Source organism: Chlorocebus sabaeus, chromosome 2 (assembly GCF_047675955.1).
Source record: "Chlorocebus sabaeus isolate Y175 chromosome 2, mChlSab1.0.hap1, whole genome shotgun sequence".
Lineage (NCBI taxonomy): Eukaryota > Metazoa > Chordata > Mammalia > Primates > Cercopithecidae > Chlorocebus > Chlorocebus sabaeus.
In genome coordinates, this window is record NC_132905.1 from 94770203 (window position 1) to 94793255 (window position 23053).

The 23053-nt window shown below is 40.0% G+C and overlaps 1 protein-coding gene across 1 annotated transcript in view; it reads right to left on the reverse strand.

Annotated features, from left to right (window-relative positions):
• The window catches only part of DSCAM (DS cell adhesion molecule), an 812825-nt gene that overhangs the window by 739007 nt on the left and 50765 nt on the right, over window positions 1–23053 (reverse strand). The window lies entirely within an intron of this gene.

A 23053-nucleotide genomic window follows, 5' to 3' on the forward strand; every position in this document is an offset into this window, starting at 1 on the left:
ATAAAATCAGAATACATAAAAAGAAATTTGTGTCTAAACACACTTTGATAAAATTACAGAACATCAAAAACAAAGAGGAGATCTTAAAGGGGCCTACAAAAAGGAAATAATTTAAATGACTTCAGACTTTCCAACAGCACTAATGAAAGCTAGAAGATAACAATATTCAACCTTCAAAGTACAAAGGGAAAATATACAGTCAGTATAGAATTGTGTGCCCAGCCAAATACTCTTTTACGAATAAGATAAAACAAGGATGGCTAAAGATAACAAAAACTGAGAAGGTATACCACAAAGAACCCTGAAATAAAGGAAATTCTAAAGGATATACATACTTCAAGAAAAAGGAACATGACCCTAAAAAGATGGTTGGGGATCCAAGTAAGAATGAACAAATGAAATTATAAAACTGTAAGGAAATCCAAATAAATAATATCTGAATAAGCTAATAATAAAATAATACCTAGTATCTGGGTTAAAAAATAAAATATAGAAGTAAAGAAAACAACAGGAGCATGCAAGTTTTGTTTGTTTGTTTTTGAGACAGAGTCTTGCTCTGTCACCCAGGCTGGAATGCAGTGGCACAATCTCAGCTCACTGCAACCTCCGCCTCCCAGGTTCAAGCGATTCTCCAGCCTCAGCCTCCCAAGTAGCTGGGATCAAGAGAGGCGAAGCTGCTGTCCTCATGGATCTGCCGTTCCAGTGGGGAAAGGGGAGGAAGACAAACGGTATAAAAAGCAAATCAATAAATAATTTTATATGATAAAAAGTTAAGAGGAAAATAAAATACGTGAGTTGATGGGAAGTGACTTCAGAATACATAGTCAGTGAAGGGCCCTTAGCCAGGACTTGAGTGACCTGGAGGGACAGCCTCCCTGGCAAACGGATGGCAACGTAAAGAGCCTGAAATGGAATTACCTGGGTATCACCAAGGAATAGAAAAATGCCATGTGGTTGCTGTATAGTGAGCAGAGGGCTGGGTGGGGTAAGGAAGGTGTGCAGAAACCAGATGGTAAGGAGCTTGGGTTTTCTTTAAAAAAGATAACTAAGATTTATATATACACCTATATACATGGGAAGGAAGAAACAGACACCTGATGTACAGATCAAACTTAGAAGTGTGTCCTCATTCACACCATGTAGGATCTCACCTTTATAAGCAGAGTTAGGAGCCTGGGGCTTTCTACATGCATCTTCTCAGTTATAACAATCGCAGATGTAGATGTCATCGTCTCCATTTGAATGTCAAGGAACCAGAGCCAGACAAGTCACACAGCTTGTGAGTAGCAGAATCTGGCTTTAAACGCAAGTTGTGCTGAAGCTCGTGTTCTTTCCAAACAAAGTTCCAGAGCCCATGTTCTTTCTACCAGAAGCTAAGGGACCACCACCTGCCTACTGGCATGATGAAGCTCTAGAAACTGACATGCAACCTCTTGGCCACCTGGACTTCGTAAAAGTGACTTGTGTTTCAGTATTTTACTTACCATTTATAATTTTGTGCCTCACCTATTTCCAAATGTGTGTGTGTATATGTATGTGTGTGTATATCCCGTTATCCTATTTATGAACTAAAATATTATAAGAAACTAGGGAGTAGAGAAAAATAAGCATGCAGTGGCATGCTAGGATGAATCAATCATTACAAGCAGGAATTAATTTTGTTCTAATTAATCCTTGCCACAACTGCTCAAACTAAAAATTGTCATCTGATAGACTTTCTACCTCGTGTAATGCTAAATTTCGACTCTACTGATTACTAACTCATTCTTATTTTGGGAATAACAATACTGGTAGTAACTAGCTCATAATTTTTTTTTTTTCTTTTGAGACAGAGTCTGGCTCTGTCGCCCAGGCTGGAGTACAGTGGCGTGATCTTGGCTCTCTGCAACCTCCACCTCCCAGGTTCAAGTGATTCTCCTGTCTCAGCCTCCCAGGCAGCTGGGATTACAGGCATGTGCCACCACGCCCAGCTAATTTTTGTATTTTTAGTAGAGATGACGTTTTGCCACATTGGCCAGGTTGGTTTCGAACTCCTGACCTCAAGTGATTTGCCCGCCTCAGCCTCTCAAAGTGCTGGGATTACAGGTGTGAGACACCAGACCCAGACAGCTCATAGTAATTTTTAACAAGGAAAATTGTACTTATACAAACTGGGCACTTGAATCTCTTAAGTCTCCCTCTTGACCCTCTTCCAAGGGTACTTCCTTTCATTACTGCACTAAAACTTTATAATAACCTTTCACTCCAGCTCTAAAACTTGCCTCAGTCTCTCATTCAGCACTTCAGTGTCTGGGATATGTGAGCCAATACTGAATGGCTGCAATGGCTTTTAGACATTGTCAAGTGGGATGGAAGAGGCCAAGGGTGACCACTGGTGCACACAAATCTGAAGGTTCTTCATCCAAGCTAGAGCTGCAATATGAGGTGAAAATTTGAGAAAATCTTTGACAGAAAACTCCATCAAACTTATGGCTCTATGGTATGAGGACACTCAAGAGCTTCCATTCAGACACAGGGTTGACTACATGTTGAGATACTATTGAAGGGATAATGTCTGCACAATCAAGTGAGGGAAGTTCAACAAAGATGCGGGCCCATCATTCAAAAGAAAACTTAGAGCATCCTAGTGAAATGAAATCTCCTGAGTCCTTGTCTTCAGCTACAGGAGAGGGATGTAACTTTTAGACTCCACAGGGTCACTGAAGCACTACTGGGGAGAATTCTAAAGAGAATTAACAAAGAAACAGAGCCTTTAAGAGACACACGCTTTCTGACCCAGGCATCCCAGACACCTAGGAATGTCTTCCTCCCAGAAGCTATTTATTCTAGGTTAGTGTTGTCCTAAACACGCCTAAACTTCTTATTAGCAGCTATTACAATTTATTTATTCAATTTCTAGAAACTAATGATTTATTTTTTCAGTGCTCATAGTAAAACATGTTCAAGTTTTTTTAGAATTTGTGTTTATTATTATTATTATTATTTAGAGACAGGGTCTTGTTATGTTGCCCAGGCTGGCCTTGAACTCCTGAACTCCAGCAATTCCACCTCAGCCTCCTGGGTACCTAGGACTACAGGCATGCACCACTATGATGGTTCCTAGTAAAATGCTCTTAGAAGTACAGAAAAGGGGCCGGGCACAGTGGCTCACACCTGTAATCCCAGCACTTTGGGAGGCCGAGGCAGGCAGATCACGAGGTCAGGAGATCGAGACCATCCTGGCTAACACGGTGAAACCCCGTCTCTACTAAAAATACAAAAAATTAGCTGGGCGTGGTAGCAGGCACCTGTAGTCCCAGCTACTCGGGACACTGAGGCAGGAGAATGGCACGAACCCGGGAGGCAGAGCTTGCAGTGAGCCAAGATCGCGCCACTGCACTCCAGCCTGGGCGACAAAGTGATACTCTGTCTCAAAAAAAAAAAGAAGAAATACAGAAAGTACAGAAAGGGATAAAGTAAAAATGTTATTTTTACGCTCTCAACTTCAAGTACAAACAGAAGAAATCAAAGGCAACAGTTTAATATGAATTCTTCCAGATGAAAAATATATATGTACATAAACATATATAATGTATATTATATACATTAGAGGTGCACAAATAAGATTAAAATATGTAGGATGCTATGCACCTCATTTTTGCCATTTGATAATCTATCATTTCATGTCAATGCCCATAGGTCTAACCATTCATTCTAATGGCAGTGTGATATTATCTTTTATGGGAGTTATCATACCCTTAATTCCTCTTTTTTAGCATTATTAATATTGCTACAATATATCTTGTGTGAGAATATCACAGAGGAAATTCCAAGCAGAGGACATGGTGGGGTCTTTCCATTTTGAATTTTGACAGATGTCACCTCTTTCAAGGTTGTTCCAATCATCATTGCCACCAGAAGCGGGAAGGGACAGGCCTGTTCCTATATCCACACAAATACAGTTCCTAATTTCCATTTTCGTCAGTTTGGTAGATGAAACATGGCATGGCATTGTTCTTATGATTTGCAATTATTTGACCATGAGACAAATGAAGCACATTTGTAAATAGCAACTGGACATTTCATTTTAAGTATCCACCTGTTTATACATTTTGCTCATTTTACTACTGGGTTATTCATTGTTATTTTATTCACTTTAAGTGTTCTTTAAAAAGAGAAGAAAATTAGTTATTTAGTATATGTAATGATATATTATTAAAACCATCCAAAATTCTAAATGTTTGACTTTATATTTATATTATACACAATTATAAATGTGACTACCAGAAAACTATATCTAAATAAAAATTACCAGAAAACTATATCTAAATAAAAACTTCAACATTTATTTATTAAATGATGGGTAGTCTTCGAGATTTTTGTCATGTCTAAGGAGACCTTCCCTACTGCAATATATATATTTTTAATTTAAACATTTTTTCTACTTTTTTGGTCCACATTTTAAATATAAATATTTATTTCTTCATAGTTCATTTCGCAGCAGGAAGTAAGGTGGAGATTTAGCTTCATTTTTTTTTCTAAATAATAATTAGTTGCCCCAGCTGTATTCCTGGAAGATTCACCTCTCCCTCACCTAACTGAGCCACCTTCATCAGGTAATAAATCCCCACATATATTTGAATGTACTTCTAGACTTTCTCCTATGCTATTCAACTGGCTCTGCATCTAAGATAATTTGAATCATAGGCATGAATCAGCCTAATCCCCACTTGATTTTTTTTAAATAAAATTCTCCTGCCTTCTCCCAACTGGACTGGATAATGGCTCACATCTCAACTCTTCCACCTACTGGATGTTTCCAATTAAACATAAGTTTACCTTTCTTCATCTCATAAAATACTGATATGGATAGAATAATGTTCTATTTTCATTTTAGGAATTTTGAAGTTTTTGGTTAGATTTAGTTTTTCTGGTAGTACATATACAATTGTATATAATAATTAAAATTTCATTGCTTTGTTTAGTGATTTCCAGCCATATTTCTTTACTCCAGTATCTACCTTTCTTCATTCCTCCTCATCCCCAGTTTAATACATATTATTCCACATTTCTGTGTTTAATAGCATCTATATTTTATAATCATAAGTCTGCATCTGTGTAGCTTTGAAAGCTTACCAGCAGTTTGTTTTTGTTGTTTTATTCTTGCTGCTCCATTCCTGAGTTCCTTTAGATTATATCTTGGTTGGCTGGATTTTACCACCTCTTATGAGCTGAACTTGACCCCATTCTCAGTATTCATATGTTGAAGCTCTGAACTTGACCCCATTCTCAGTATTCATATGTTGAAGTCCTAATCCCCCAGTACTTCAGAATGTCACTGTATTTAGAGATAGAACCTTTAATTAAAGTAAAGTGAGGTCACATGAGTGGGACCTAATTCAACCTGTCTGATGTCCTTATAAGAAGAGGACAGGAGGACACAGACCCATGCAGAGGGATGAGCTTGTGAGGACACAGGGAGGAGAAGCCATTTACAAGACAAGGAGAGAGGTCTCAGGAGAAACAAAATCCCTGACACTTTGACCTTGGACTTTGAGCCCGTGTAACTGTAAGACAATAAGTGCTGATTAAGCCACACGTCTGTGGCACTTTGTCATAGCAGCACAGGAAACTAATACAACATCCCATGTAATATTTGGAAAATACTTTTAAAGAGAAAAGAAGGATTCATTGCTTATCTGAAATTCAAATGTATTGTGGCATTCTGTGTTTTTATTTGTTGTGTCTGGTACTTCTACCCTCCATCAGTCTGCCTCTCTCTAAATTTAGCAGGGTGGGGGCAGTTCCTAAAGTTTTTAAAAACTTTGTTCATTCAAATTACCTGGCCCTATTGCTTGGGGCAGGAGTGAAGACTGGGGTCAGGAGTTATATCCTGAGATTGCCTGCTTCTCCTTGGGGTTCTACTGAAGACCCACTTTTTTAGGACCATTACCTCCTGCCTAGTTGTTAGTTTCTGCCCATGTACATTTTGATGTTTTTTTTCTTCAAACATTAATATGTAGGGACAGAGTGTTCTGTGACCCAGCCTTACTCTGCCATCATACCCCAGATCTCATCTTCAAGTTAATTACTCTGAAATGTTAGCTAAACTTAATGAGCACATGAATATTCACACAAAGTGAGAACTGAGCTCTGACTGCATTATTTTAATTTTTAAAACATCTCCCCTGCCATGTTTATTCCAACAAAGGCTAAAGATGCCAATCTCCAAAGTGTGCAGACTCAGTTGAGTAGACTGGTGACAAAGATGCATTAGCTGTAGGGCATAAACTCTCAAAAGGTGGTCCTCACAGGTCAAGAAACATTGATAGGAATCGACCTAGTCCATGCTACACATGTGAGCACCGGAATATTCTAGAAGGTCTGAAGCATCAAGGTGAGGCATTATGCCAACAGACCTCCATAGTAACAGCCAACATTTATGTAGCTCTTACAGTGTGCCAAGTCCTGTTTTAAGCATTTTATGTATTTACTAATTTAATCATCATGATAGCCCCATAACAGTATTTTTATTAAAAACTTCATTTTACAGATGGAGGAGCTGATGCAGAGAGATCCTGAAACTTCCCCAAAGTCACCCAGCTCCTCAGCGACAGCACCAGGATTTGTATACAGACATGTTGGCTGCACGGTCTCTGCTGTCTGTCACCATGCTGAGTAATTCTGGATGGTCATTATTGCAGTGACTCTTACATTTAAACACAGAATGATCTAAGCATGTTCTGGTCACAGCTGCTACCTGTCATCCACCTCAAGTCCAGCTTGGGCCCATTCATTGCATAATTATGGAAAACTGTTTAATTCTCCACAGAGTGAGGCCTGGGAGGACATCCAAATGTCTTCCCTCAGCCCTTTGCATTTATTATGTAAGAAGTCAGAGGCCTTGGTTCACATTTGCATTATGCATCATTTATATCAAATACACACATTCACCCAACAGAGTTGTAGAAATAGCAAAGTAGAAATAGATGAAATGACCAGATTTTCTACCAATTTCCTATGTGAGTGTGGGCAAGTGATTTATCCTCCCTCTGTCACCATTTGGGTTGCTTGGAGGAAACAAGGCGATATGATTTAGCTGTGTCCCTACCCAAATCTCATCTTGAATTGTAGCTCCCATAAGCCCTACGTGTCATGGAAGGGACTCAATGGGAGGTAACTGAATCACAGGGGCAGGTTTTTCCCATGCTGTTCTTATGATAGTGAATAAGTCTCAGGAGATCTGATGGTTTTATAAAGGGCAGTTCCCCTGCATACTCTCTTGTGCCTGCTGCCATGTAAGACATACCTTTGCTCCTCCTTCACCTTCCACCATGATTGTGAGGCCTCCCCAGCCATGTGGAATCTATTAAACCTCTTTTCTTTATAAATTACCCAGTTTCAGGTATTTCTTCATGGCAGTATGAAATAGACTACCACGGTAAATTGGTACCAGTAGAGTGGGCTACTGCTATAAAGATACCTGGAAATGTGAAAGTGCCTTTGGAATTGGGTAACAGGCCTTTATAAAATACCCAGTCTTGGGTATACCCTGATAGCAGCATGAGAATGGACTAACACAAACTGTAACAAAGAGTAGAGTGTTCTATTTTACAATCCTTTGGGTGGATGGCTTTCCTTCCTGGAAAATACTGAGCTCAGAAAATGCTCCTTTACCCTTGCAAAAAGCAAAACATTGGCTTCCACCTTCAAACATTAATGTGCAGGGGTAAACAAAAGATACACAGTGGATCTCTCTCTCTCTCTCTCTCTCTCTCTCTCTCTCTCTCTCTCTCTCTGAAGGAAGATTAAAGAACAGAGAGGACTTGAAGAAAAGGAGAAGGAAGAAAAATCCAAACACATGACTTGAGTTTATAACAACTTAGTTTGACTATGTACAGTATTCACAAGACTCTTCAGTAAGGAACCAGCTTCCCCAGAGTAACCACAAGGAAATAGTTGGTAGCAATTAATCACTACCGAACGGTCGATCCAAAGCAGGTTGGAGATGGATAACCAGGCCAGGACCTCTGATGGGGACCAAAAGGAGACTGATTGGTTCCTTATAGCCTGTGGCCCTGTAAGAGTTCCATCAGAGGAGAAAATACTAATTGACAAGTAAAGGGATCCCTTCCATGATTCCAAAAAAGGGAGCAAATGTGTTGCCTTAAAGTAGAGAATAAATTCCAGATACTCATATTCAGACCATGGCTTCCACAGAAAATATTTTACCCCAAAATGATTGTTTCGAACTCAACAAACACAGTTCAAAGTAATTATATTTAAGATCCATTAGTCTAATTGCTTCCTCATAACAATGATTAATTTTTCTGTCTTAACATTTCAGGCAATGAAAAGTCAAATGTGTGGAGTGTTACTGGCTGAAATGTGTCCCCACAAAATTCATGTGTTGAATTTCTAATCCCTAGTAGCTCAGAATGGGACTGTATTTGGAGATAGGGTCTTTACAGAGGTATTTAAGGTAAAACGAAGTCATATGGGTGGGTCCTGGTCCAATCTGACTGGTGTCCTCACAAAAAGAGGAAATGAGGATGCAGGAACATGCAGAGGGGTGGGCCTATAAAGACACACAGAGAGAGGCCTCAGGAGAAACCAGCTCTGCTGACACCTTGATGTCAGAAATCCAGCTTCCAGATTTGTGAGAAAATAAATTTCTGTTGTTGAAGCCACCTAGTCTGAGGTACTTTGTTAAGGGACCCTAGCAGACTAGTACTTGAATTGTTTATGTACACTAAATACAGTATAATGCTAGAATATTTCTGTGGCCACACTTCAGGCAATTGATTTAGTTAAATTCTACAAAATCAAAACAAGATGTTTAACATGTATCTCTTGAATTATTATTAGTGTGTTAAAAATAACTCAATAATAACATTTTGTACTTTTTTTTTTTTTTGAGATGGAGTCTCACTCTGTCTCCCAGGCTGGAGTGCAGTGGCACAATCTCGGCTGACTGAAACCTCCGCCTCCCGGGATCAAGCAATTCTCTCACCTCAGCCTCCACAGCAGCTGGGAGTATAGGAGTGTGCCACCATGACTGGCTAATTTTTGTATTTTTAGTAGAGATGGGGTTTCACCATGTTGTCCAGGCTGATCTCGAACTCCTGGCCTCAAGTGATCTGCCCACCTTGGCCTCCCAAAGTGCTAGGATTACAGGCATGAGCCACCACGCCTGGCCCATTTTGTACGTTTTTAATTTTGCTGTGTGTTTACTTTCCAACATACAGAATGGCAGAACATCAGATTAGTAGATAGCATTAATTACTGCAATCACTCTTCCAATGTACATACAATTGACTCCCTGAACAATGTGGATTTGAAGTGCACAAGTCACTTAGACACAGATTTGTTTTCAAACAAATGCAGCTTGAAAATGCAGTATTTGAGGGATGGAAAACTGAAGTACACAACGTTTTTTATATGCAGGTTCTATAGGGCTGACTTCTGAACTTGAGTATGCCTGGATTTTGGTATAGTTGCGGGTCCTGAAACCAAGCCCCAACATATACAGAGAGATGCATGTACTAAGCTCACATTGTGAGCTAATTAACTTTTCTTTGCATTTCCATAGAAACCACCCTAACCCAGGCCATTATTGCTTCTCAACAGATCTCAGCTATGTCCTACTTACATTCTGTAGCCAAACTGCACCAGGTTTCATTATTAAATGGTCAAGCTACTGCATCCTCTTCCCAATTTCCTCTACTTGAAATACCTTCTCTTCCAGTCCTGCCAGAAATTAAGCCCCTCTCCAAGCCCAACTCCAATGGTACCACGTCCAGCAACTATTTTCTAACCAACTGACCAGAAGTGGCCTCTGCCTTTCTTTTTTTTTTTTTTTTTTTTTTTTTTGAGACGGAGTCTCGCTCTGTCGCCCAGGCTGGAGGGCAGTGGCCAGATCTCAGCTCACTGCAAGCTCCGCCTCCCCGGTTCACGCCATTCTTCTGCCTCAGCCTCCCGAGTAGCTGGGACTACAGGCGCCCACCACCTCGCCTGGCTAGTTTTTTGTATTTTTTTAGTAGAGACGGGATTTCACCGTGTTAGCCAAGATGGTCTCGATCTCCTGACCTCGTGATCTACCCGTCTCGGCCTCCCAAAGTGCTGGGATTACAGGCTTGAGCCACCGCGCCCGGCCGCCTCTGCCTTTCTTAACTTCTGTTTTACTTTGAATCAGTAATGGGCTTTCATTTTAATTATTAGCCTAAGTATCTTAGTTTTCATCCTAAATCATAAACTTCTCACAGAAAGGAAGTGTGGCTTGTGAGTTTTAAAATTACCTCCTGGTTGGGCACAGTGGCTCACGCCTGAAATCTCAGCACGTTGGGAGGCCGAGGCAGGAGGATCGCTTGAGCACAGAAGTTTGAGACTAGCCTGGGCGGTGAAGTCCCATCTATACAAAGAATGCAAAAAACTAGCCAGGGCATGGTGGCATGCGCCTGTAGACTCAGCTACTCGGGAGGCTGACGTGGAAGGATCATTTGAGTACAGGAGGTGGAGGTTGCAGGAAGGCATGATCACATCACTGCACTCCAGCCTGGTCCACAGAGTGAGACCCTGTCTCAAAAATAAATAAATGAAATATAAAACAATAAAAACACTTTCTGCTTTGTACATAGCTGGGATTCAGTCTGTACTTACTAAATAAATAATTGTCTTATTAAGAATTGCTTCTCCATCATGCAAGTGACCTTCCACTTATTTTTGTATGGTAAATTTTAGTTGAGAATTCAGGTAGGTCACACTTTAACATGACTGCCCTGAGGCTGATCACATAGGGATTACATCATCTACCTTCAGGAAGCATAGGAGGGAAGTTCAGATTATGGAGCCATGTCCTGAACCGCCAGGGAGGTTGCTAGTGGTATTTATTGGTATTTTTCTTCATCCTTGAGACAAACAATGCAACCAAATTCTTTATAATGCTTTCTAGCATTGTATTCTAGAAAATTCTTTACAATGCTTCTGATTCTTTCCCTTCTCTCTTTATAATGCTAGAATATTTCTGTGGTCATATTTCAGGCAATTGATTTAGTTAAATTCTGCAAAATCAAAACAAGATGTTTAACATGTATCTCTTGAATTATTATTAGTGTTTTAAAAATAACTCAATAGTAACATTTTGTACCTTTTTTTTTTTTTTTGAGATGGAGTCTCACCCTGTCACCCAGGCTGGAGTGCAGTGGCACAATCTCGGCTAGCAAATATTCTAGCATTATAAAGAGAGAAGGGAAAGAAAAGAGAGAAGGGAGGCTGTAAAAGTGGACATTGGATAATGCCAATTCAATAGCAATATTCCAAAGAGTCAGACATTGCTGAGACTGTTACATAGCAACATTAGCAGGTTGCAGGTCTCACTCCAGAAAGGCAGTTTACCCTAAAGCCGGCACTGATTTACAACAGATGAGGTGTGGGCACTGCTGTTCAGTGTTGACCAGAACCAGCACATGGCACTGCAGCAATAACCTGCAGTAACACAGGCAGCAATACCAAACCATGCACTTGGAAGCCACAGGTGGGGAGAAATTGATGTGGAATGTGTAGCTTTAAACCTACTACTATCTGCATGTGTGTGTGCACACATATGTGTGTGTGCATGCACATGTATGTATGTGTCAGAAATAACAACAAATCACTAAAAGGCCTCAGTTCCACTTTTGGAGAAAAGTCATTCTTTAAAAGGACTTTAATTGGGAAAGTAATATCTGCCATGGGTGACACAGTAAAGGCATCTGTGGAGTCATGTGACACATAAAGACGAAAAGGCCCACACCTCTCAAAAATCGCTGCACCGAATCCTGAGCAACGGAGTGTACAGCACCAGTGTGCTGAAACTCTTGGAAGACACTTGTAACTTGTCACATGTTAAACTGCATTAAAATGTCTTTCATATGTCCATGAGCACTGCGTTGTTGAAGGCAAATGACTGTGACGCTTTAAGGATGCTCAATTTGAAGAATCCATTGCTTCCTAAAGAACTCCGGGGAGCATATCTCACAGTAGCCTAAAAAAATCTCATTCTTCTCTTTCTTCACATACAGACCTTTAAAAAATTGGAAAGGTCAAATTTGCTTCTGTATATAATCTAATAGGTATGCAATGTTTTTGGAGAAAAGAAAATATTTTAAAAGAAAAAATTTTTAAAGCAAATTTTTAAAATAACTCATCTTTTATTATTTTATTTATAAATATATATAAAACTATATATAATTTTTATGTATTGATAATTATTTATTATTCATTTATTAGAGAATATACAAAAACATGTGATATGGTTTGGCTCTGTGTCCCCACCTAAATCTCACCTTGAACTGTAATAATCCCCATGTGTTATGGGAGAAACCCAGTGGGAGGTAACTGAAACCTGGGGGCAGTTTCCCCTATACTGTTCTCATGGTGGTGAATAAGTCTCACAAGAGCTGGTGGCTTTATAAGGGGTTTCCCCTTTCGCTAGGCTCTGATTCTTTCTTGCCTGCTGCCATGTAAGATGTGCCTTTTAACTTCCACCAAGATTGTGAGGCCTCCCCAGCCACATGGAACTATGAGTCTATTAAACCTCTTTTTCCTTATAAATTACCCAGTCTCAGGTATGTCTTTATCAGCAGCGTAAAAAGGGACTAATACAACATGCTTTGGATTAATATGTAGAAACAAATCAACATTTATTAGAATCACCTTTGCACAAATATATTTGTTATGGGCTGAATATCTGTGCCTCCCCAAAGTTCACTGTTGATATCCTAACCCCCAATGCGATATTATTCAGAGGTGGAGCCTTTGGGAGGTGATTAATTCATGGAAGCCCTCAGGAATGGGATTAGTACCCTGATAGAACAGACTCCAGAGAGTGCTCTTGTTTCCTTTCCACCATGAGAAAATACAGGGAGAGGATGACCACCTATGAACCAGGAAGCAGGCCCTAACCAGATGCTGAACCTTCTGGTGCTTTAGACTTTCAGCCTCCAGTACTGTGGTGGGGAAATGTTGGTTTTGAAAACCACACAGGACTTATATTCTGTTAGAGTAGCCCAAATGAACTGAGACAACAGTCATTCTAAACAAAGCCAAATCATGGCCTATTAATTTGATTTTTATATCCATTTAAAATATACCATTTAGCCTTCTAATTCATAAAGTCTAAATGCACAGAAAGATAACTTTCAAGTCAACTAGACGATTCTGCACTAAAAGCTTTTTAGAAGTAGAGACCAATACAAATAAAATGGAAATAAATTTAGATGTGAACAAAGTAATTTGCATTGAGCCACAAACATAAACTATTTTTGGTGAGATTCAAAGCTACGAACCTGTACCATATTGATGAGCAAATCTGTGAGAAATCTCATTTGAGGACCTACTCAGTTGACTGTCTATTGTCCTTCAGGAGCTGTGATAACACTAATGAGAAAATACTCCCTTGTAGAGAGCTTCAGGGGCTGTAAGAGAAGTTACTGAAGCCATCCTTGCACCCTTCCTTGAGCTCATTGTGGAATTATTGTGATGGAAAACTGCCTTTGTGGTCCCTCCATGGAACAGGTGCTCCTGAAGTTTCCTAAAATAAGGGCAGGAAGGCCTCGCTGACCAGTACACTTATCAGAAGAATAGTAGTACAGACTTTTAACAAAAAATAGAGAATACGGTCAATAAAGCATAAAAGTAAGGCTTTCATATGCTGCCTAAATCCTAATCTTGTACACATCTTTCAGTTACTACAGTATGGCTTCCCATCAACCTCTGGGATGTGGCAGGTAATGAGACTCCTAGGACGAAAAGACTCAGTGTCCTGTCCTTCATTCATTTATTCATTCAGTCAGTCATTAAATATGTATTGATCTGTCTATGCAATGCCAAGAAAAACCATGGGCATTGGAATAGAGCAGTGAGGAAACCAACACATCTGCCTCCTCAGAAAATTTACAGTCCAGAGGGGTAGAGACAGACCCACATAAAATGGTAGACTACTAATTTCTTTCCTTTACACATATTCCTATTATCACCTTCCACTGAGATGGTATTTTGTCCCTAACGCTGATATGCAATTATCTCATCTAAAATAAATCATCTGGCTGGGCGCAGTGCTCATGCCTGTAATCCCAGCACTTTGGGAGGCCGAGGCGGGTGGATCACCTGAGGTCGGGAGTTCAAGACCAGCCTGACCAACATGCAGAAACCCCATCTCTACTAAAAATAAAAATTAGCCAGGCATGGTGGCTCATGCCTGTAATCCCAGCTACTCGGGAGGCTAAGGCAGGAGAATTGCTTGAGCCCGGGAGGCAGAGGTTGTGATGAGCTGAGATTGTGCCATTGCACTCCAGCCTGGACAACAAGAGTGAAACTCCATCTCAAAAACAAAAATCATCCACATATAAACTTCAGGCATGCAGGTACCATAGTCATGGGCTCCCAGTCCTTGCTACCTATAATGAGGTCCATGAACCAGAAGCATCAGCAGCACATGAGAGCTTTTTAGAAACAGTCTTGAGCCCACCTGGACCTAATCAATCAGAATCTTCAGTTTAACAAGACACCCAGGAGACGTGTAAGGACACTGAATTTTAAGAAGTAGTGCACTTATATATTTTCTCAAAGGGTGCGGCAAGGGACATGGCATCTTCATGCTAAGTGAAAAAGCAAGACCTTCGGTCAAATAGAGTAAGAAACTGCTGTTTAAAGCAAGTCAGTGACTTCTTCACCATGGGATTCTTCAGAGTTTCTTGTGTCTATTTTAAATACCCAAGAGAAAGAAACCAATACTAATTATAATAATGGTAGTAATCACTAATATTTTTAGTATAGTTACTACAGGCTACACACTAAAATTGCTTATATATGAATATGGACATGGAATCGTATTTAATCATCAGTCAGACACCAAAATTAGGTGTTATTGTTCCTATTTTTCATATTACGAATCCGAAACTCAAAGAGACTGAATTACTCTCCCAAGATGACACACTTTGCAAATTTGCCAACTGGAAACCCGGCCCTGCCTGATTCCAAAGCTCAAGGGCTCAATTTGAAACTTATGGCAATTTTCTAAATACACTGAATCACTGAACACGGACACAGCTTTTTTCTGTTTTGCGAAGATCACCTAGGACTAGTCCATGAAATACAGGCTGGGAGAGTATTTCACAAAAACACAAAATTTGCCACAATGGGTTAGGCCCCTACTCAGGGGCAGAAACACCTTCAAAAGTGATGTCAATCTTAAATGTGTGGCTTGCATACTAGCCACTCAGAAGAGCACAAAACAGTTTAAGGTTTTTTTCCAGACCTGAGATATCAGTTACATCTTGCCGAATGATGGGTCCTAATTGGCATGCCACTATCAGATTTACCATAAAAATCACATGTGGCCTAGTCTAGACACACTGGACTTGTATAATCTCTTATTGTCACTCAACAGCTGGTACAAATGAATCTACCACTTCCTCATATCAGGCCCCTGACTTAATGTCTCACACCATTTCTCAAGAAAAGATGCACCTCCCTCATAATGTCAAAACGCTTGGGTTATCTTGCATTGTTTACAATTGAACAGTGGTTCATCTTAGCAGTCATGATTTATTTATACTCACTTTTATTCATCCATTCCACTCATATATGTTGAGTTCCTACTTTGTGCTAAGAAGCAGTTCGGTGTAATAGCAGGCCCTTCACATTTACAATCATGAAGTCAATTAATTATAAGCTCAACCCATAATTAATATGCACTCAATAATGGCCACCATTGTAAGTACATTCTAATACAACATTCTATCCATGTATAAACTTAAGAGAGGATAAGGATCAGAATTCGAGGTCAGACCCGCAAAATATAGGGATAAAATGAGACTGTGACATAAATCTTCTCTACTCCTCCCCCAATTGTATACCGAGGAAACGAGTTTCAAATCATCATTAATAGCAAACTTGAAGTACTAAAAGAGACCACGGAGAAACAGACACTATGACAGATAAAGAGGATTGAAGGTATCTTCTGGGTGTCAAAGTTGGCCCCCGGTTAAGAATGTTTCTCTGACCTACAAAAAGCTTGGACAGTCTGTGGAACATCCAAGCAAATCAACAGCAGAATAAAACATGCTGTCCACTTCCTTGCCCTCTTCCAAGAATTACTTCAATATTCCCAATAAACTAAATGCATTTCGTTCTGAAATGAATGCATGTTATTCAATAAGAAAACATTATGACTCAAGTAGATCTACACTTCTTTTCTGAAACTAGATATCTGTGTTCTGAATAAAAATGAACAATTCATCAGCACACATTTCTTTTTAATCTGAAAGTACATTATACAAATTCAGGCCATGGGGATGTGACCCTGTCTAACCTTATTTGTTTTGTTTGTAAGTAAACTTGGTTCCCCTTTGGGTTAAAGTGTAACCTTTTTTTGTTTTTTAGTGAGAAAAATAACTTTTGTTTTATAGCTTCACTAGAGGAAGCACTGTATCTCAGCAGTCCCCGTCACAATGGGAACATAAGCATGGCCTCCGCAGTAGAAACTCATGCATCTCTTATCCATGTAGGTCCCTTTCTTCCATCTGCTTTTGATTTGGAATCACTTATTCTTATCTCCAACTTCCCCGGCCTCAAGGTAGTAATGTTAGGTAACTTGCAGGGATAGCTACTTTTGACCACTTTCTCCAAGTTCCAGCATCCTGTAAATTCATCCATTTAGACCCACACAATATATCTACCTCCCTAGAGAATGTTCCACGTGAATTTCTTTTAAAATATCATAATCTCTTTTCTGTAAAAGCACATGGAAGGGATTCTGTGATGATTTAAAACTAAAGGCACAGTGCAACTTCTAACTTAAACCAGATTGTTACAAGGACAGCAATAATCAATCACAAAGATTAATTTAACAATTGACCCTTTTTACACTGTTTTATGGGTTTCAGCAACCACAATTTAAGAGGAAGCCTTTAAAAGAATTGTTTTCTACTTAGCAATCGGAATCTAATTTTAGAATTTCTACTAGAAATAAATATGCATTTTTTATCTCATTGCCTGGTACATAGTTGGTACTCATTATGCTTGGAAAAAAAGTATTACTAGGGGTCTGTGGAAAGCATTTTACTATAAATGCTTCATCTTATCTTCTGGGAGAATCAGAGAATATTGCACACTCACCTGTTGGAAGGGTGCTGATAGAGCAGAGTCTGATAACACCAAAAAGACAGAGAATGAAACCAGAGAAACACTGAGACCTTCAAGACAATAAGGCAAGATAGCTGATAGCCAGAAGAAGACAACTAAAATTAAAAATAAAATTACACTTTTAGAGAATAACTTAAATTTTAATCTTTTGGCTCCAAAGCAAAAGTGACAGCCATGGAATAATTTTCTGAGTTGGCCAGTAAATCAGGCTTAACACCTGCTCTAGAACCTAAGCATGCTAGATATGACAATGAGACATTTCAGTAGCTGAGTAACTTTGTAAATAATTGGGACAAAATTATATAATCATAGCAGCTGCTTCATTATGTCCTGATACACTGCCTAGGTAATTAAAATGTCACACATGACACAAGGAGTAGATTGATTTTTCTGCTGTATTTCTTAAAGTTAGATGTTCATTCTCAGGCTCTCAGGACAGAATTCTACCATTAGGAGTCATGAAGTCAGTGGTGGGAAGCCTGACCACACACAGTCTATATGGCTCTGACTGGTGGCTTCACCAATTTAGCAGAAATAGGTCTTGTTTACATTTCCTAACTAGGGTTGAGTCTTCTTTTTTAAGGCTCAGTACAGAAACGGATGACTTCTTATCCTTTCTAATATCAGAGGTTTACAAGCCACTATCCGGAGCTCACAGGAGCTGGACACCTTTTGGCCCCTAGGATGCAAACATTTATCTTTCTTTCTTTTCGTTTTTGGGTTTGTTTTTTGTTTTTTTTTTTCCCCCTGAGATGGAGTCTTGCCCTGTCTCCCAGGCTGGAATGCAGTGGCACAATCTCAGCTCACTGCAACCTCCACCTCACAGGTTCAAACGATTCTACCGCAGCCTCCCGAGGAGCTGGGATTACAGGCGCACTCCATCACACCCAGTTAATTTTTGTATTTTTAGTAGAGATGGATTTTCGCCATGTTGGCCAGGCAAACGTTTATCTTTCTCAAGCTTCTCATAGTTAGCTTTTCCTTATAGGCCCTGAGTAGAGTTTACTTTATCTTAACCTTAATAGAACCTATACTCATTCTAACAGCTTGTTTTGCCCTCTGCAAGGAAATTGCTTTGAGAAGTCACCATCCTTTCACGGGCTTGAAACTTAAAGAACACTCTATGGGATGAAGTTGTATAAATGATTGGCTGATTGACTTTTGGAGGGAGTAATTGTGTGTATGAGGGTGTGTGTGTGCACGTGTATGTGTGAGTGTGCATGCAAGCATGAGAATGTTGTCTCTAGTGTAACACAGCATCACAGATGTTTGGGATGCTATAGCATACAGTACAACAAATAAATAAGAATTTGTAACATGTTCTAGGAACCATATAACAAATAAATAATAAGTATTCCACTCAGATTTGTTATCCCACCCAGAATGCACAGTTGATACTTCATGGAACAGGGAAAATGTCTTCATAGAAATACGCTCAATAGGCTGGGTGTGGTAGCTCACACTTATAATCCCAGCACTTTGAGAAGCCGAGGCAGGTGGTTCACCTGAGGTCAGGAGTTCAAGATGAGCCTGGCCAACATGGTGAAACCCCATCTCTACTAAAAAAAAAAAAAAAAAAAAAAAAATTAGCCAGGCAAGATGGCACCTGCCTGTAATCCCAGTTACTCAGAAGGCTGAAGCAGGAGAATCGCTTGAACCCGGGAGATGGAGGTACTCCAGCCTGAGTGACAAAGCGAGACTTCGTCAAAACAAAAAAAAAAAAGAAAGAAACAAAAAAAAAAAAGAAAGAAAAGAAAAGGAAAATAAATATGCTCGGTACTGACTGGCTGCTGAAGCAAAAACCTCTCCAAGCCCTCATGTGGACACAGCTGGATGGCAGGATATGTTTACGGCTATCTTCCAAGAAGCTCTAATAAAGCATGCAACACTGATGATATTCACTTCCATTGTCTTAGTATTGCTAGTTATATTGTAAATAGAATAATGGAATTTTAAAAGATGTCATTATAGTTCTTAGAGTCAAGATACCGTCAAATACTCTCTTGTCCTGTTCCTAAGAGGCTTCGTAATTGTTGGAACAATAAATCAAAGCGAATCTCCTCACATTGTCTTCATCCCAACGTTGGGACCCAGGCCATGAATCACAGCATTGCAGTCCCTTTCCCCGAAGCTCGCTGACTGTAGATTGACTTAGGGAGTGCTGCTTCCTCACAATTTCAGGACTAGAGATGGGGTCTTAGTTGGTCTGGGCTGCCACAGCGAAAGACCACAGACTCCGGATCTTAGCAACAGAAATCTGCTTTCACAGTTCTGGAGGCTAGAAGTTAGAGATCATGTTGTTTGGAGGGTAGGTTTTTCCTGAGATTTACATACTGTCATCTTCCTCCCCACGTCTCCACATGGCTATCCCTCTTTGTATCCCAGGGTCCCAATCTCCTCTTCTTTTCTTCTTTTTTTTTGAGACAGAGTCTCGCTCCATTGCCTGGGCTGGAGTGCCGTGGCACCATCTCGGCTCACTGTAACCTCAACTTCCCAGGTTCAAGCAATTCTCCTGCCTCAGCCTCCTGAGTAGGTGGGACTACAGGCATGCACCACCACACCTGGCTAACGTTTTGTATTTTTAGTAGAGATGGGGTTTCACCATGTTGGCCAGGCTGATCTTGAACTCCTGACCTCAGGTGATCCACCTGCCTCAGCCTCCCGAAGTGCTGGGATTACAGGCATGAGCCACCATGCCCAGCCATCTCCTCTTCTTAAATACCAGTCTTACATGGAATTAGGGGCCATCCCAAAATCCCCGTTTTAACTTAGACACTTCTCTAAAGACCCTATCTCCAAATACAGTCACATTAGGAGTTTACAGCTTCAGCATATGAATTCTGGAGGAGCATGACTCAGTCCATAAAAGAGTGATGAACAGATATGTGACTGCAAATGAGGAAAGACAGAATTCAGTCATCAGGAATCACAACGTCAGGGGTCTTCAGATGTCACTGGGATAAAGAAAATGGGGCAGTACAGAAGCCTATGATACCTGGAGAGGAGGGGACCCCCATAGGGCCAGAATAAAGAAATAAAACTTCTTCTGGCCAAGCAAGACATCTGTGGGCTGAGACCATCCGTTTTCTACCCCTGCTGTAGAGTTTCTGACAGCTCTGAATGTTAATTGAAAGCTGCCTGGACTGGCATTTGTGGCCCAGCTGGTGTTTTCTTATTTTGTGTTTGCTTTTTGATGGATGATGAGTGTTCAATTTGTTATGGATTTGAGGTGGGGGAGGGGAGCTGATTCTCAGGCCACATTTAGTTCTTCGGTGTATATTTAGGTCCAAAAGGTAAAATGCACAGGCCACATAATTTCCTGAGACATTTGCTTTTTTTCTATACATAATAGAAAGAACTCATTTCTGCAGACTAAACTAAAACATAAGGTTATAGATGTTTGCATGTAGTTAAGAAATCAGGCAAATTGTTAATGTGCCAGATAAAATGTTATCGAACTCTTAGTCCTTCAGCTGCTGGGACAGATGGGCAGTAGGTTTCATACCACGTGCCAAGAAGTGGCTGACTGGAGGCCTGTGATGGGAGGGATTCTGAGGTTTAGACTGGACATACAAAAGATCATGATCTCATTAATTAGCCATATCTGCCAAGAATGGGGAGGGAGGGTTTTGCAGCATTAGAACATGATGGCAAAGGAATCAAAGCAACTTTCCAGGATACTTTTGTCTTGGGTAAGGTCCATTGTGACTCCAGATACATAAATCCCTTGCTTTTTAAGTACAAAAAACATGAAATTGTTCTGGTATTTTTTGTTTTATTTTTTGAGACAGAGTCTCACTCTGTCCCCCAGGCTAGACTACAGTGGTGCGATCTTGGCTCACTGCAGCCTCTGCCTCCTGGGTTCCAGCGATTCTCCTGCCTCAGCCTCGCAGGTAGCTGGGATTACAGGCCTGTACCACCAGGCCTGGCTAATTTTTGTATTTTTAGTAGAGATGGGGTTCTACCATGTTGGCCAGGCTGGTCTCAATCTCTCGATCTCCTGACCTCAGGTGATTCACCCGCCTCGATCTCCCAAAGTGCTGGGATTACAGGGATAAGCCACCATGCCCAGCCTGTTCCGCTATTTTTTATGATGCCAACAAACTCAAAGAGAGAATGAAGCATTTCATTGGGCTTAGACAAAAATTAAAATCATGTGAAATAGAAGCATACAAACCTACTCCATGATTTTAATATGAAATCCAGAGAAACAAATGCTTATTAGTTTTGTTGGTTGTGGGGTTGGTGGTATTTTGTGTTTTTGATTTTTAAAAAAATTATCTCTATAATAAGCCTATTGATTTTTCCTCTTAAAAAGCAATATTCTGTGAGAAAAGGCCAACCTTTCCTGGCACTGCCTTCTTTTTCTAGAGATTATTAATTTCTTTTTAATAGAGCTCATACTGCAAAATCAAATTTTTATATCACAAAGGGATTTACATTTATCTTGAGCTTCACACTCTTCGTCATCTATCAAATTGAGTTTAAGTTTCTAATTGAAACAATTTTTCAACTGTTAAGCAATAAAGAAGCAATAAGTGATATATTTAAATTATTTATTCATCTTATTTATAATTAATTCATTTTTTTCCTTGCTGTACAGTGAGGCTAACCCGATGCATTTCATTTTTCAAATCTTTTCTATCATTTGGCAACAACAGAAGTGGCTGCTTTTTCCATCCCACTTGTGTTTCATTGGTCTTTGGAGACTCAGGTAACATCAGTTTAAATCACAGTTAAATTTAACACAGTAACTTTGTTTTGCAATATACTGCACCAAAAACAAGGGTGTCACACTGCTCCAAAAACAAGTGTGTTATAAGTAGAGCATGCCTGTTCTTAGTCAAATTGAATTAAAAAAAAAAAAAAAAAATGTACCTCTTAGTAAAGTGAACCGTTGCATTAACAAAGATCTCAACCTTCAGCATTTAGTGACTACTTATCCCCTGGTCTATATTCCTTTTACACAATAAGATTGATAGGCCTTTAACATGCACTGTGTCATGGATCATCAACCAGTTGACCTGGATAACTGGTCTGAAAATTATTTGAACCCCTTTTTCCAACATCTCTGTCTTGTTATACCATTCACAACACAAACTCTTGGCCCCAGTGGAATGCATTACCTCCTCCCTCGCATAAACTCATTGCCTGTCCACAATTGTTTGGACTGATAATCTTCAGAGCTATACAGCTACTGGTTATTTTCCTCTCACACAAACATGCATATCCCATTCACTACACCATGCTCTGGCTCTATCATCTCACTCCACCAAGTGCCCAACGGCAGAGGCTCCAACAACTTACACATACTACCCACAATTTTTTTTGCCAACTCCAAGGTCATATTCCTGCACTGTTCACAAGCTATAATGATTCCCCTTGGCTGACTAAATATGCTCAAGCTTCCCAGACTCCTATTAATTTAGGCTGGATTTCACCTTTGCACCCTCATCCAGCTCTGCCTGGCAATTAGGTAACAGTGAATGAGGGCTTCTATGTAGAATGTACTCACGAATTTTCACTCAATAGTAACCACACTTTATGGGAATCTTTGCTCCTCACATGACAGCTGACTTTCACTGGATACTCAGTACACATCTGTAGAATAAACAACCCAAGAACAGGCCATAAAACAAATTCAGAGAATAATCAGGGGAAATCAAGTGATCTGAAACTCAAGTCAAAAACTCAGAAAATATGATGGCCAGGAAGAAGTCACTCAATGCCTAAAATTATTTAGAAATAACTCATCGTGTAGTAATCCAGTTTTCTTTAACTGCGGGTGCCTCAGGTGATCTGATTGTTTGGTATTTAGTGGGCCTCAGTATGTTTCATGTATCATGAAAGGCAGGGAGAAGGACTTTTCTCAACCTCAAAGGCGCAGTAA